Genomic DNA, 15,413 nt, shown 5'->3' with positions numbered 1-15,413 from the left:
TCACTGTTTGGTAATTGTTTCATAAGCATAGAACTTTGTTTTTATATTTATAGGGCTCAATTGAATGATTTTATTATCTAGCGGCATCTACCAAATTGAAATGCCAACTGAATATTTAAATTTAAGGCGGCTTGCATTTTCAAATGTTAAAGCTGCTGCACACTTTGCAAAAACATAACTTTATGCTTTAATAATTTTTCTATCTTGCTGAGAATGAGCTGAACTTAATCTTTTTCTGATATTAGATGCTGTATAATTTTTTTTTTTTTTTACAGATTTAATTATTTGAAAGGCAGATTGAGAGAGAGGGAGACGCAGGGCAATCTTGCATCCTCTGGTTCAGTCCCCACATGGCTGCAGTGGTGGGAGCTTGGCCAGGCAGAAGGCAGGAGCCAGGAACTGGCACCTGTATGGAATGCCAGTATTGCAAGTGGTGGTTTAACCCACTGTGCCACAAGGTTGGGCTCAAGGTGCTGTAAAAATCAAAAGGGTAGGGAAGGAGGAAGAACATGGAGAAAAAGAATTTGCATAGTCTTTAAACCTTGCTTGCGTTTTCCTAGATTTTGTTATTTTTTGCTATACCATAAACTTAGGACATCCTGGAACAAAATCCTTCCAATGTAAATATCCCTTTTCTCTTTAACAGAGAGGAAAAATAATGTTGTAAAATAAGGCCTGCCATACAGCAAGTGGGAATTTGCAAAATAACCATGTTAAGGTAGAATAAATAAAACTTCTAGCCTAGAGAACTTCCCCATGTTAGATAGAAGCTTTCTTGCTTCCTTTTCCTTCCTGCATGTGTCCCTTCGTCTTCTCTCTTAAATAGTTTCTATTGCAGGGCTGAATAGAGAGAGAGCAGTGGGTAATCCGATGTTCTCACTAAACCTGCCAGTTCTGCGAGACAGTTCAGGTGCTGCCAGTACATCATCACTTATCAAAGGGCAAATTGTGTCAAAAAGGAAATAGCAAAATTTGCCCTGAAATCCAGGACTGAGACCTAGGATAAGGTCCTTGACTAGACTGGGGAATGTACAGGAAAGATCTTAGAAAAAAAGAGGTTTCCCATAGTGAGCATGACATATAGAACCAGGGGGATATGTCACGGCCGTGAAGCAGGCAGGAAGCTGGATCGTTTAAGGAAATAAAGTAATATTTGTATGACCGTGAGTGAGGGGGAAAGTGACATAACATGAACCCAGGGTATGTGTGTGTGGAAGAGAGGGCTTATTTTACTACTTTAGGGATCCAGTTTAGCTAAGCAATCCATTTTCCAAAGCTGGTGGTCCCTGACAGCATTTGTGGAGCAGCTGCTGTTTGTGGAAGGGTGGGTGACCACCTTCCCGGGATGGAGTGCTGGCTGTCTTGGCATGTGCGCTGTGATAGGTCTCAGGAAGGGATGAGAGCAGACGGGAGACTGGGATAAGAAGAAATCAGTTGCAATTGGTTTTAGTGCAAGACATGGGCTTTATCATTTTGTTGTAATATAGTGAACAGATAGGAATGGGCCAAAACCACAGGGAGATCAGAAAGGAACATGTTGCAGTAGTGCAAAAAGAAGTAATTTGAATATTCTTTATTTTATTTTATAAATATATTTGCATGTGTATTGCTATGTGCCCAGCATCCATCATAGTGCCTGGAGAGGAGAAGTCTGTTGGGTGGAATGAAGTTGCCCAATCGGGGTTGCTATGTCGTCCACACTGGCTACTACCTGTCTAGACCGTGCTTTCAGTTTTCAAAACCCTAGAATTTTCTGTGAAACATGCTGCGATGGCTGTGTTGGGCCTCCCTGCGTGAACCTCTTTGTTTAATCCAAATAGTAATCAATCCTTGTTTTCATGGGACTGGACTAGTTTCTGCATTGAATTCCTGGGTCCTGCAAAACCTCTCAGTCTCAGGCAAAATGAGAGAGTTGGTTACCTGTCACTCCCACATGTGAGGCTCCTCACAAGGTGCAGAATAGACAAAGGAGGGCCAGACTGGGATCCTTCATTTATGTACCTGTCCATAATGCTATAAACGTTATATTCCTTTCCCTAACACTATAAACATTAAAAAGCATTGGAAAACAGTAAAGAGTTACAAACATTATGAAAAAATTGAATCATCCCAATGTATTTAAATAATATCCTTTCAATTCCAAAACTTGGGGTGCCCCCTGCCTTTCTATTACTACAACCTACAAAGTTCATCATGCTCAGGAAACCTTGCAAAACACTTAAAATGTAACTGCTTTGAGGTTGCCTGGAATATATAGTGAAGATACTGAATACAGAGTTGGGGAGAGATGCTATCATCTGTGGCCCAGTGGTAGCTGGCTCTAGTACATTACCATTTAGCTGTGTACACACAAGAAAAACAGGAAAGATAATCTTGGCTAACACTAATACACACCCTGGATCAATAAATTTGGAAATGGACAGGGAGAAATCATGCTCCAGAGGCCCTTATAATGCAGGCAGGCAGGCACACAGGTAAAGACTTGATTCAGCTCTGGCTGTGAAAAAAGGTTATTTGCCAACGGGTGCTCTGTCCTGTTCATAACCCCTCTGTAAGGGCTGCACTACTCTATACTTATTGATTAGTAATATATCAAGTCAGCCTGTAAGTACTTGGAATTAGCACTAGACAGTGTCAGCGATACAATCAAATGTGGGAAAGAACAGTTGGGGGCATAGTTCAACCCACACTGCTTTCCTTTTTGATACCGCATTTCAAATACCTCACAAAGAGCTAAATGGGACTTTGTTCTCAGAAAATGTGCTGGAATCCAATATATTGCATGGTGTGTGCCCTGGATGCCTTCTCCTGCTGCAGGAAGCCTGTGCGTTACTGATCACTCAGTCATTATGCAGTGCTCCATCCCTGGTGTTTGACAATACGCCATGATTCAGAGACCCTGTTCCCACTTGGGCTCTCAATGAGGTACGAAGGCTCCGCTGATGACTAACAGTCATTTTCATCTGCATTTCTTAGTGACTTCACACAGGGGGCTATCATCTCGATAGTTTTGAGAGTCTCGTGAGTAATTTGACTGTATCTTCCTGGAGTTGAGCAGGGAATGTAAAAGAGCCATGGTTGTGACTGGCCTTTTCTTCAAAGTCATCCAGTTGTGCCTGTTGTCATGACTAACGGGTGGTCATGCTATCACTCGTGTACCTGATTCACAACAGTGCCCTTATCTATTTGGAAAGCACAAGTTTTCTGAACAAAAATATTTTAACTATCTCATCCCCTGAACCTAATGCTTTCCTTTTTTGGCTGATACTTTCTATTATGATTAATATCCATTTAGAAATAATGGTCCATCTGCTGAATCACTTCCTAAAAGCCTGTGATGTCTGGGCTGGACCAGGCTGGGCCAAGCTGAACAGGAACCTAGAGCTCCATCTGGGTCTCCCATGTGGGTGGCCAGCACCTAAGCATCTGAGCCATTGCCTGCTGTCTCCCACAATGCATCAGCAGGAAGCTGGATCAGAAGCAGAGGGGGTGGGACTTGAACAGACACTCTGATATGGGATGCTTTACAACACCTGCCAAAATATTGATAGAATTTCATTTTTTATTACAGTGCTCAGTTTTAATTGCAGTTAAATACATATTTTTTATCACATTGGGCAGTCAAATTTAGTTAAATTTAAGGGTTCTTTAATTAAGAAATCACTGGGGCTGGTGTTGTGGTGTACTAGGTTAATCCTCCGCCTGTGGCACCAGCATCCCATATGGGCACCAGGTGCTAGTCCTGGTTGCTCCTCTTCCAGTCTAGCTCTCTGTGGGCAGCCGCAGGCAGTCTCCCCTTTTGTTTACACTTAAACATATGGATGGAGATATCCCAGCACAGACAATTAGGCCAAGGAGATTCCAGGAAGAGGCAGGAAGAACCGTATCTCACTGCTAGACTTCTCACAAGAAATGATATAGATAATCAGCCACACCTGAAACCTGCATTTATCACCTGTGTGTTTTATTATACCCTTGTAATCTATGATTGATAACTCTATGGGAACTCTTTGTAACCCCAAAAGAATTTTAGGTATGTAAATCCTCTGTGTGCCTTCTTGTGTACAACTGATCATGTTGAAATACGACTGGACTTGTTGAATAAATGAGCCTTGATCAGGATTTGTCTTGGCTCCATTCTTTGCATCCTTGTCCCCGCATTCCCACTCTCTGTTTCAGGAAACCGGGTTCATTGTGCTGCAGGCCGGCACAGCTCTTTGCTGTGGCCTGGGATAGCAGTGGAGGGTGGCCCAAGTCCTTGGGCCCCTGCATGCGCATGAGAGACCAGGAGGAAGCTCCTGGCTCCTGGCTTCAGATTGGCATAGCTCTGGCCGTTGCGGCCATTTGGAGAGTGAACCAATGGAAGGAAGACCTTTCTCTGTTTTTCTCTCTCACTGTCTGTAAACTCTACCTGTCAAATAAATTAAAAAAAAAATAAAGAAATCACTAATTCCAATTGATAAAAGCACTGATTTGGGATGGCTTTATAAACTATGTGCCTCATTTGTTGTGGATTGACTGTGTGCTGAAATCTTGACATGTAAGGTGACAGTACTAGATAGTAAGGCCTTTTGGAAGATAATGAGGTCATGAGGATGGATCCCTCACACCTAGAAATAGTACCTTTATTAGGAGACCCCAGAGAACTCTCTAGTCCTTTTTCTACCACATGAGGATACAAGAAGTTGACCCTCTGCAATTAGAAGAAGGTCCACAGCAAAATTTCACCATATTAGCACCCTGGGATTAAGTCTTCTAGTCTCAATAACTGTGAGAAACTAATGTTTATAAATCACACAGTCTGTGGTACCTAGTAATAGCAGTGCATATTGACTAACACACCTGTCAAACATTTTTATTCATTCTTATTGTTTTTTTTTTTCCCCCATGGCAGAAAACACAGAGCAATATACCAGAGATAAAAAAGTAGAAAGATTCAGGTAGGCTTGGATGAATAAACTAAATGGGACCAAACTGTTTGAGAGACATGGTGAACCACTACATTGCTGATTATTTAGTGCATGTAGTAAAGAATTTGGCCTTGCCCAAATAGTTCTTTTCTCTACCCTAAGCTTCTGGAGTCTCTAACTGCTTTTTTTCAGATGACTTAGAATGGTGATTTGCCATACTAGAAACACCAACAGTGTGATGTAGCAATTTGAATCAGTAGTATCACAGCAGGTATTTTTGGATGAAAAAAGAAAATATGTTGCATGGTGTAAATAACTGACAAGTAGCACTTAACATTACAAATATGTTAAAATATGTATTTCTTTTACCTACCTGATCCATTTTTATAATCTTCCATTGTTATTTTTTCTGGCTATGTATTCTTCGATCTCCTCTCAATTAGACTTCTACTTTCAAAATCTCAATAGGATAAATTAAAACTCAATTTGTTATGTTGTTTGTTTGGAATCTGCATTGTTATAAAACTTTCATTCAGCCTCACAACTAAGTACCACTAATAGCACGTGCATCTTTTGGGTTGTTGTCATATTGAGAAAATCTTTTTTCCTTCCTATAAGAATAGAAATACTCCAAAGAATTTCTGGTTTCCTTGCACAGTGACTCTCAAATATTGAAGAACAATTCTCTTGAAGTAATTTTAAGTTGATGTCCTCATTGCAACCAAGTAGTAGGCAGAAAGCAATCATACTACTCAGATTTATAGGAAATTATTGGTTGCATCTCTTCCCAACTTTTGAATGCAGTGACAGCACATTGGTAGTTGGGATTGGTCATGGTAGAGGTCTTTTCAGAGTGGGAAGAAACCTACAAATTCGGTGCTCGTGCTTTTCCTGGAGAGCCAGTTGTTGAACATGTATGAACACAGCACTGTGACTGCCTTCTCCCAAGCTGTCTGCTACATACTTCTTTCATTGGTGTCAGTACTACAAGTCAGATCAGCCAGATCATAAATCTTTTTCTAACAAGTTGAACAATTCATTATTCCCCATTAATTAGAGTAAAAAACAATTCAAGAGCCCATTAATAACTTCAATTAACATATTTAATTAATTAAAGCTGTTGCTAGGATCTGACACTTGTTTTGGCAATAATTTGTTTCTTGATTACAAAATACTTCTATTATTTTTCATCTTTATTATATGTTTTATAGTCCATCCATTTTTGTTAACTTTTCTCTCATTTAATAAATAAGTGAAATTACTGTCAAAAGTTTGTATTTTTTGTTCCATGTAGAATTTTCCAAAATATCTTTCCAAATTTCAGTAACAATGGCATCTTTTTTAAACATATATTTATTTTTTATTTGAAAGTCAGAGTTACAGAGGGAGAGAGAGGGAGAAGGGGGTGGGGAGAAAGAGAGAGAGAATCTTTCATCTGCTGGTTCACTCCCCAGAATCAGGAGATTCTTCCGGGTCTCCCATGTGGGTGTCAGGGGCCCAAGAACTTGGGCCATTTTCTGATGCTTTCTCCAGGCCATTTGCAGGGAGCTGGATCAGAAATGGAGCAGCTGGGACACAAACCATTGGCCATGAGATGCTGGTGCCACAGGCGGTGACTTTATCTGCTATAGCACAAGGCCAACCTGTTCATCTTTTTCTTAAAAAGAATGTATTAATGCATTAGATTCTAGGGTCACAGAAAATGCATGATAATTAGTACAATACAATTGTCACCAATTCTCATGTTTTAATGTGATAGTAATACAAAGATAAACAGATTCCATTACTTCAGAGATACAATTCCAAGAATATAATGATCTCTGTGTGTGTGTGTACCTATCTATCTGAAAAATACTCCACATTTTTTGATTATTTAAACACTTATCTCTTTGGCCATATTTCTTTGCATTGTATTTCTAATTAGTAGTGGATCAGGGGACTGTTAGAGTCTAAACAATTCCAATACCAGCCAGTGAGGAATGACTCATGTGTACATGGGTGTGACTATAATCCACACAAACATCCCTAGGTAAACCCAGCTAAGTGCATTCTCTAATTTCTTTAGCCAGACCCCAGAATTTCCAAGGCTTCTCCAGTGCTGCCTGTCCTCAGGGCAATTGTATAGGAAGAGAACTGGGAGTGTAACAGAGGCCACAAACTCATCATTAGGGCTCATCCTGGGGCCATGGAAAGGGTCTGTGTATATGAAGGTCTTGAATCTGAAACTTCATTGATTTTTCTAAGAGTAATTTCAATCCTCAGTCGATACATTGCCTTCAACATAATATCCCTTTTCAATCTGGCTTCACTAAATGGTGATCTTCATTACTTGCTGTAGTGCCCATCTCAAAATTTCCAAAATCAAAATCTTACAGCAAAATATCAATAAATGTTAACTTTCATTTGAAAAACAAATCTGGGTACTTACCAAGTTTTTTAATTACAAAATATTTTTCAGAGATTCTGTCTACTATTTTAACATTAAAATATTTAAAAGGTGTGTTGAAAGGCCACCACAAAACACACTGAACACCAGAGTAAGGGAAAGGGCTTATTGATGGGAAACCGACAGCCTGGAGGTAGGGAGTGGAAAGATTGCCTGTGTGGGAAAGCTGGTCCTGTTTACAGCTTTGCAGGGATGAGGGAGTGGGAACAGTGAATCTTGTTAGAGTAGAGTTGGGCCATTTGATCACCTGACTCCAAGAAGCCAGGCTGGATCCTGGAGAGGCCAAACTTACTGTACAAGGTGGGACTGGGTCAGAGTCTCAGATGGCACCCAGGACTTAAGAGACAAGATGGTGCCAGTTTTACTAACATTCCCCCCCCCCCTTTTTTTTTCATAAAGCAAGTGTTGTATGGGATTACATCAGCTCCCAAAGCCCAGAAGGGGTGGAGGGACAATGATCTTTCTTCTAGAGCTACTTCCTGCTGACAGGGGGTGACAAGTCACTCTCCACTGGTAGGGCAACATCTCAAGTTATGATCTCCTAGGTGGGGAGCTGAGTATATTCCTGTAGTAGCATTTGGTTGACTATCTGTTTGGTGAAGGCTTCGGTTCCTTGCATTATCACCTCCTGTAAACATGAACAGACAGGGTAGGATAAAAGCCAGGGTGAGACTAGCAGCCAGTGGGTCCTAGGATGGGGTTAACCAGGTGGTGAGGGGACTCCATAGGGAGGTAGAGGGGAGAGAGAGACTGTCTGGGCCCTAGGGAAGACTGTTTAATAGATGTGGCGATTTATTGAAGCATTTTTAACATTTTGCTCTACCTGGCCCAGTTCATTAACATAACGACAATATGGTTCTCCCGGAAAAACACAAGTTCCCCGTTTATTGGTGTGATAAGGTCTTGTCTGTCTAGTGACACTACATCTGCCAGTGAGGTGATCTGATTTTGGAGGCCCCCAAATAGCATCTGCCAAAGTTTCAGGGGACCTCGTGACCGCCTCTTGTAGTTGTTGGAGTTGTTCTTGGAACCGGTCCATAGACATGACATTGTGGCTAGAGCATTTCCCGAGACCACCACCAATGAGAGGGAAGCTGCAAAGCTGATTCCAACCAAAACCAGGCGAAAGGCCATTCGTCTGTTGTGGGCAGGAGGATTTGTCAGAAAAATTCTGAATAATTATACAATATTAAGTGGCAGGAAGAGGACCATCAATGCACATGGGCCAGGAATAGAGCCACTGATGTAAGAGTAGAGGGTATGATTATAAAGGAATGAGGCCCAAATGGGCTAGACAGGGTCTAAAACAAAGGACAAAATAATTTTATTTTTAGAGGATCTAAGAAAGGTGCTAAGCCATGAGCGAATTTTCCCATTGAGAGGCAAATAGACACTGAGAAAAGGGGCTTGATAAATAATCAGGTGGGCTTCAAGGCCTTGCCGGTTATGAGGCCCAGACCTATACAAGATAGAACAATAAAGCCGTTTCAGTAATATTTTCTTAAAATCTGTTTTTAAATTACCAATTGATTTGACTTACTTTCTGCTCTTAGTAATCTGAATTAACCGTACTTTTTTAAAATTGGAACCCAAGTACATGATTGGCTTTACCTGCTTGTAGGGCCATCCCAAAGCACTGAATACAATAGAAGTCACTGGAAAAAGTGTTAGGAAAATGGTTCAGTCTCATGGCATGATCTACAGCTTGACACCATCCCAGGCTCTAGCCAGCCCATGTACCCCCCCCCCCCCCGCCCCGTTCTGGAAGCCAGGTGGCCACGTGACCCTACCACTGGTGTCAAGCTCCACCCCCATCCTAATGGGATTTGCTGCTCCTGCTTCCCTGCCCACCCTCCAGCAAAGGCAAAGTTTTAAAAGGACCTGTTCATGAACATGTGGCACTCCTCTCCACTCTCCTCTTCTCTCCCTCCCTCCCTCTCTCTCTCTCTCTCATCATCTTCTCTCTCATCGTTTTCTCTCTCGGCTCCTCTCTGCTGCTCACGCTCGCTCCTCTTGCTTACCTCTCTCGGCTCCTCTCTCACTCTCTGCTCTCTCTCTCTTCTCTCTTGCTCTCCTCTCTCCTCTCCTCTCTCGCTCTCCTCTTGCTCTCACTCCCTCTCTCCTCTTCTCTCTTACTCTCTTTTTCCTTCCTCGCCCCTTCCCTCTCGCCTGCTGGGTTTTCCCCAATAAGCCCTTTCCTTACTCCGATGTTTGGTGTGTTTTGTGGCAGCCTAAGAAAAAGTCCTTCAGGACCTATAGGAGTACACATTTAAACACAGAACACATGTGTTAGTTTTCATGAGCAGCACAAATCTGATTTTTAGTGTTTGGAGGATAACACAAACTGAAGATGACAAAAGACTTTAAGCCATAGGTAAAATTATAAATTCATTAACAGAACACAAAATCTGTCTCTTTGGTCATTCCAAGAATTGCAAATAAAAACTTCAGTTAGCACATGGAATCATCCTATAACTTGGAACAATTTTAACAGAGTCAGGACTAGGGAAGAGAAAATATCTTACTGGAGCTTGCTAGTAAACTGACAGTCACCAATTAAAAACTATCAGAAAGAGATGTCACAGGTTTTAAACAAATATTTAAGATGATTTCAAAATATTTACTAACCCATATCTGTATTGCAAAAACCTCATTGCCTTAACAAAGGATCAGATTCTGTCAAAGAAAAATAGATTAATAGCTTTAGTACCCCAAAATTTCTTTCTTTCATAACCTTCTGTGACTTCCACACACCTTTTGCAACTTACTTTAAAACTTTCTTTCATTCCAGTCTAAAATAAACTAGCTATCAGAATAAAGTAATTCTTACAAACCATGTCCTTTCTTTATTTAAAAAAAAAAAAAAACTTCCTTCTTAACCTTAATTACCAAGAACACATTTCTATACTTGTGACATTTTCCACCTGCTGATTTCTTTGATTTACATTTTGAAATAACCTTTTAAAAATCTCAAAATTAAGACAACATTTTATAAATGAGAAAACACATCAAATTTCAGACTTACTTTTAAGCACTGTTGAACTATTTTTCATAGACAGTTTATGAAAACATATTTGTTAACAAACCCAACTAGTTTTTTATAGAATATAAGGTGCTCAAAGTACCAACATTTACATTTAGACACCTTTTTCATTTGTCTTTACCTAATTTACATTTAATAATTACACCTAGATGACTGAAGACACTGATATTATACCACACCTCCATCTGAATTAAGGTCAAAATTATATTTATATGGAATTCTACTCCTTTTAGCTACAAATCAGTGACATTAAACCAGAGACACCCATTGCTATCAGAAACCTGTTAAACCAAGTTGTAAAACAAGTTTGGCAAATTATTGTTTACCATTATGTTAGGTTTAATGGGAGAGGGCATCCATCAGAGCAGATGGGCACCCCTCCAGAGACTCCTAAAGAGAATCTGATAGGTGACAGAATGAAGGGCAATTATGGACAAGGAGATCTGTCTGGAAACAGTAACTAACCTGGTGAGCCTGCTGGTTTGAAGGGCCAGTAGCCTTGATCATTATTTCACATAGGTCGGGAGAGATAGCTTTCAGGGTAATGTTGTCTTTGGAGGAGGACATTTATTTTGTTAGGTTTTAGGATTTTAGGGTCCAAAGAAGAAGTGGCTAGTTAGAGAAGATGTTAGAGCTGAGCCTGCCCAGACCAGACCGAGGCCGGGGTGTTGAAGTCAGCCTTGAACAGCAGAGCTGCTTGCTGCAGGAGGTGTGGAGCACCCCAAGGACTCTCATAAGGGGGGGTGGAGGATGAGAAGAAGGCTCTTTGGTGAAGTTTACAGTGTATTGTTCTAGCAGTTTGGAATGTCCCTGTCACAGGGCTTTTAGAGTGATAAACATTTTATTAGCCTTTACAGTATTTTTTTGTCCTCAGGAGGATAGCATGGCAGAATGAAGGAGTAACATTTAGGAAGAGACAGTTTTGGATGTTAACTCAGAGCTAACGAATGAAATATCTAAGAGATGAGGAGACCTGGCAAGGTATGGAAGCCTGGCTCCTGGCTGCCCAGTCTCACTGACAAGTTCAGTCCCAACACCCTAATGGGCTGAAAACTCATCAGAAGACCTGATTTGCAATCCTTTATCCTGACTTGTATAAAACTTGTATATCCTGACTTGTTCATCATAAAACAAAGAGCCATCAGAAGCCAAAGAAGTGCAATAGATGACTTGTTTACTCTAAACTGTGAGCCCAGAAGGATGGAATCCCCTCCCCCTTGCTATTGTTATGTTAAAATTGGAACAGGAGGTGAGGGACAAAGATGAGCTGGAGGACCAGGCCAATGGCTGGAGGTAGAGTATGTCTCCTCCCAAAAGGGGTGCAGGGCGTCCTATCAGTCACATAGAGTAGATTGGGAGTTTGTAGATGCAAGGTTTTCCTGAACTCTGACTGTGGAGGGTGAAGCAGAAGAGGTGGGTCCCTAGTAGTGGGTAAGGACTGAGAAAGTTGCCCCCATGTTAATGAGGAAGGAAATTGACCTACCTGCTACCATCACGGTTACCCTGAGCTCCCGCAGAGTGATGGTCCTAGTCAGGTGGTGGTAATCCAGGCTCCTTTAATCCTCAGTTGCCACTCCTAGAGGTCAACTTGGGGCGTGAGTGGAGTGATGGCCTACTGACCTGATGGGCAAGAGGGCAGTCCACCCCAGTGGCCCTTTTGGTGACATTTAGGACAAGGACCCAGTGGGAACCCAGGGTTGGGACAGGTTGTGGTCCAGTGGCCTGTTTGGCCACATTTAAAGCACAGGCCCTGGGGGCCCTTATTGTCAGCTCTATAATTCCTGTGATCACCTGGGCCACTGGATGAAGCAGGCTGCTGAAAAGCCTTGGGCAGCCTTTGAAATTTTTCCTTTTGGGTTCTCTCATCTTTCCCATTATGCACTTTGAAGGCCACCTTTAGAATTTTTGCCTGAGGTGTTAATGGGCCTCTCTTCAGCCTTGACGTCTGGAAAACTCTGGGCAAAAAAATTATTTATAAGAAGGCTAGAGGCTGGTATATTGGGGAGAGTCTGCATAGGACACTGTCAGTTTGATGGGTTTTATCGGCAAGGAGAGGGGTCTGTTCCCAAACTCACCTTTGCTCCTCTGGAAGGAGGGGATTGGAGAGGATTGGAGAGAGCAGTGGGATGGGGGAGAGCGAGAGTTAACAAGGGCTGGTTCTGAGATAAGGGCAAGTGGGAACTTGGCATTCCCAGGCGGGACGGGGAGGTACAGTGAGTGAGACAGAGCAGAGTGGACAGTGCAGGAGTGGGCGGTGGGCTTTGAGGTGGGGGCTCATCTGTAGGGTCAAAAGTGGAAGAAAGGGCTTTTGGTCTTTTAGTGGGAGACTGGGAAGTTAAGAGAACCTGAGCCAGAGAACACAGATCCAGAGAGAAGGTTTAGAGCTGAGGTAGAGGAAAGCCTGCAGCTGGGGAATTCCCTTCCACGTTCCCCAGCGCTCGCAGAGTGTAAAGATCCTGAATAATGTTAGGTCAGTAAGTGGCCCTTTCTCCTGGTCGTCCAGGTCATACACGGGCCACGCCTGATTACAAGGAAAGGTGAGGGGATGGCATTTCAGATCGGGGCCCATTTGAGAGGAATAAGATTATTATTATTATTTTATATGACAGGTAGAGTTATAGACAGTGAGAGAAAGAGATTTTCTCTCTATGTGTTTCCCTCCCTCTCTTTCTGTAAATTTGCCTTTCAAATAAATAAAATAAATCTGGAAAAAAATGATGCGATCTTTATATTAAATCACTGTATCTTAAGTTTTCAGTTAATATGTAACACTCTAATCGACACCCATCAATTACTGGGTAATTTCTTTTTTTTAAGATGTATTTATTTATTTGAAAGTCAGAGTTACACAGAGAGAGAAGGAGAGGCAGAGAGAGAAAGGTCTTCCATCTGTTGGTTCATTTCCCAACTGACTGCAACTGCCAGAGCTGTGCCTGTCTGAAGCAAGGAGCCCGGAGCTTCTTCCAGGTCTCGCATGCAGGTGCAGGGGTCCAAGGACGTGAGCCATCTTTTTTTTTACAGCTAGAGTTGGAGTGAGAGAGACAGAGAGAAAGGTCTTTCTTCCGTTGGTTCACCCCCTAAATGGCCACTACAGCCGGCACGCTGCGCCGATCGGAAGCCAGGAGTCAGGTGTCTCTTCCTGGTCTCCCATGAGGTTGCAGGCGCCCAAGGACCTGGGCCATCCTCCACTGCCTTCCCAGGCCACAGCAGAGAGCTGGACTGGAAGAGGAGCAACCAGGACAGAATCCAGAGCCCACATGGGATGCTGGTGTCGCAGGTGGAGGATTAACCAAGTGAGCCACGGCATTGGCCCCATGGAATAAGATTATTTAGGAGACAACCGAGAGTTGGATGGAACAGGGAACAAGGAAGCTCCCATAGCAACAGGTGGGGTCAGACTGGTGGATATCAGGCAGCCCCAAGATAATGGCCGTGGGAGAGTACAGGAGCAGAGAGTGGGTGGGGGTCATCACCCACGCCCACTGGAGCCCAGGCAGGGAAGCAGAGGGTGAGGTCATCACCCACGCCCACTGTTGCCAGAGGCATAAAGTCCATGCCTGGTACCAGGACTTCAAGATGAAGCAGAGTGGGATCATAACCTGAGATAGAGGTCGCAGTGGGAAGATTCCCCATTCCCATCATACCTTAGGATTTGGATGGCCGGTGTGTGGATGGAGACCAGAGTGTTCGGTGGCAAAGGAGGAGGGCTGGGGTGGGCTTTGTGGTTGGCAGGGATCCAGGATACAGACGCAGCTCACACCCCCGAGGTGAGAGCAAGGTCAGTGGGCAAGCTGAAAAAGGGGAGAGAAAGGAACACTAGTGGAGAATGTTTGTCCATTAATGCACCATGAATCACTCCGAATTCAGTGGGGTTACCCAACAAAAATCGTCTAGGTCTCCTTCATCATGATTCTAGGTGTTGACTCCCCTGAAGTTACCACTTCAGGTTTGTTCATGATGTTCATGATGTTGCAATCACGTGGTTACTCTGACTGACGTCACCTTGAAGGCTAACGCATTACATGTGTGGCGATTAACACTAGCTGTTAGGTGGAATTTCAACTGACAACTGACCTACCAGCTAAAACACTAACAGATGCCTCCCTGTGTGGCCTGGACTTCATCACAGTATGGTGACTGGGATCCTAGAACACACGTCCTAAGGGAGATCCAGGTGAGCACTCCATTACTTAAACTCAGATCCTACGTGACATCAATCCTGCTGCATGCTGTTCATTTGACGTGAGTTATTAATGCAGTGCATGCTCAAAGGAGGGAGACTTAGAATCCATTTCACGATCTAAATCCTATGCAAGTGCAAATGAATTTTCTTCCTCTCAATCTGAAAATCTGTGCACTAAGAGACAAATTACCTGCCCTGTATATCTAAAATGCAGTGATGGGACAGGTATAGCACAGTTACTGGCATGAACACAGGAGACCCAGTAGCCCACAGAAATATGAAAACCATCTACACAAATGATGGCGGCGCCTGGATTTGGGCTCTGCCCTACTTCTTGGAAATAATTCTCTGCACAACTTGGGTATGCCTTCTGAGCTCTTATTTCTGTCCTCTAAATATTACTTCATTTTTCACCAAAAGGTTTGTGCTTGTAGCTGAGCATGTTCTAAACCAGGTCCACTAATACTTGGATATCCAAAGGGTAGTTTTCATTTTGTGCTGTCTCTCTTTGAAGTCTGATGTAGTGGGGTTTCCAGTGATACATTTCCTTTAAACATTCTTCTTTTTTTTTTTTTTAAAAAAAAGATTATTTGAAAGAGTTACAGAGAGAGGTTGAGACAGAGAGAGAGTCTTCCATCCACTGGTTCACTCTCCAGATGGCCACAACGGCTAGAACTGCGCTGATCTGAAGCCAGGAGCTAGGAGCTTCTTCCGGGTCTCCCACATGGGTGCAGGGGCCCAAGGACTTGGGCCATCTTCTGCTTTCTCAGGCCATAGCAGAGCTGGATTGGAAGAGGAGCAGCCAGACTAGAACAGGCGCCCATATGGGAT

Source organism: Oryctolagus cuniculus, chromosome 12, assembly GCF_964237555.1.
Source record: "Oryctolagus cuniculus chromosome 12, mOryCun1.1, whole genome shotgun sequence".
Taxonomy (NCBI): Eukaryota; Metazoa; Chordata; class Mammalia; order Lagomorpha; family Leporidae; genus Oryctolagus; species Oryctolagus cuniculus.
This window is presented reverse-complemented; position numbering follows the sequence as displayed.